This window comes from Cricetulus griseus, chromosome 2 (assembly GCF_003668045.3).
Source record: "Cricetulus griseus strain 17A/GY chromosome 2, alternate assembly CriGri-PICRH-1.0, whole genome shotgun sequence".
Lineage (NCBI taxonomy): Eukaryota > Metazoa > Chordata > Mammalia > Rodentia > Cricetidae > Cricetulus > Cricetulus griseus.
The window spans coordinates 443,226,329-443,228,411 of NC_048595.1; the positions used below are offsets into that span (position 1 = coordinate 443,226,329).

At 45.9% G+C, this 2,083-nt stretch overlaps 1 pseudogene; it reads left to right on the forward strand.

Annotated features, from left to right (window-relative positions):
• The first annotated feature begins 557 nt into the window (after positions 1-557).
• LOC100764923 lies at positions 558-1,298 on the forward strand (annotated as a pseudogene).
• Positions 1,299-2,083: the final 785 nt, after the last annotated feature.

A 2,083-nucleotide genomic window follows, 5' to 3' on the forward strand; every position in this document is an offset into this window, starting at 1 on the left:
AAAAAGATGGTTTCTGGAAATAGTCTATCTGTACTAGTTTCAGGACCTGAGGAAGGCTCTGGCCTGGCCTTGGTCATATGGATAGTGTAGAGATCATTTGGACAACTAGCATCTATGGGCCAGGTAATGGGGGCTCGGAGGAGCCTCTGGCTATAAAGCTTATGTAAAGCCATTTAGACAATTAGGTACCTCCAGTTCTGGTTATGGGAACTCGGGGAACCTCTGGCTGTAAGGATCAGTTAGATCACTAGCTACCTCCAGTCCTGGTTGCATGAGTTTGATATACCCTGGCCCAACAGATAACACAAATCATCAAGCTATTAATCACTTCTTATTCCCAGATTTCTGGACAGAACAGGTTTTCCATCTTTGCCATTAAAAAGACAATCCTGGATCCACCATGTATTCTGACGATTCTAGTTTGGATTTTTTCCCCAAAACCAAATGGAAATGGCCGGAGAGCTCCAAGGAACGTAAGGGGCCCTGGCTTCGGCTGGGCCTGGACTAACGCGCAAGCGCGATGGGAATATCCTAGCCAGTCTTTGCAGAGAGAAGCGATGGCGTGTAGCAGTAACTGGCTGTCCGGAGTGAATGCTGGGCTTGTGATGGCATACAGGAGCCTGGTATTTGTGCTGCTGTTTATTTTTGTGAAGAGACAAATCATGCCCTTCTCAATGAAATCTAGAATGGGACCTCATGTCCCTGTGGGACACAATGCTCCCAAGGACTTAAAAGAGGAGATCGATATTCTACTATCTAGGGTTCAGCATATCAAGTATGAACCCCAGCTCCTTGCAGATAATGATCCAAGCTGGAAACCCAAGGGAATCAAACAGGTTGCTACAACTATCTGTACAGGATGAAAGCTCTAGATGCCATCCGTGCCTCTGAGATCCCATTTCATGCTGAAGGCCAGCATCCCTGTTCTTTAATGGGTAAGAATTTCCGCTCCTATTTGCTAGATCTACGAAACACTAGCACTCCTTTCAAGGGCGTAGGCAAGGTGCTTATTGATACCCTCCTAGATGGATATGAGACAGCCCGCTATGGAACAGGGGTCTTTGGCCAGAGTGAGTACTTGCGGTATCAGGAGGCCTTGAGTGAGCTGGCCACTGGCCACGAATTGGGAGCTCTCAGAGACAGCACCAATCAGCAGCCAAAGGCCTAATTCAGTCACCTGAAATGTCGCCAACAACCATCCAGGTCACATATCTCCCCTCCAGTCTGAAGAGCAAATGAAGAGCTTTAAGGACAACTATAACACATTGGAGAGTACTCTGTGATGGAGCTGCAGATGCTAACTGTGCAGCCTTCGAGCTATCTGACTCTGCGGTCGGGCCCAGACTTTAGCAGCCAGTGCTTCCGTTGAGGCCAGAGTTCCTGCAGAGCTGTGTCTGAAAGGTCATTTCCCAGCCCTTTCTTAGAGGCCTTTTCAAATATTGGCTAAGACATCATTACCTCCCAGTAGCCCTTTCTCTGGATTTGAATTCAAATGACATTAATGTTTGTGTCAAAGCCTCCTTGAAGATCTTTACTTGTTTTTGGCTGTAATTCACTTACCTTGTGCAATGCTATTTAGTCCCAGAGTGTAAATTGAGATGTCTTCTATGTCTACCCTGTTGCACTCAGTTGGATAGAAATATTTGGATTTAGAGCATCTCAGGTTTGATTGATGGAAAGGCCCGGCAGTTCCTCATGAGGAAGCCGGAGGGAGGAAGCGGGTGGCATGGCCTCTGGAATTTTGGTGCTCCATTTAAACCAGGTGTTTGAACATGACTTTCCTGAAGTGGAAGGATCTGTCCTGCCTTCACCCAATACTGTGATGACAATTAAAAAGGAATGTTCTGGCACTTCCACATAACCTATGCCAAGATGGTAAGACAACATGAAGTGCTTTTCTCTAATGTCAGCATATTAGTCTCAGTTTACAAATTATTTAATAAAATTACTAAAAAAAAAAAGACAATCCTGTGGATGCTTCATATCCCTGGTTTCTCTGGAGATCTGTGGGCATGAGGCTGTGCTCCCAACAGACCTTTATGTGGTTGGGGTATCAGAGTAAAACAACTGAGCAGTGTTCAGG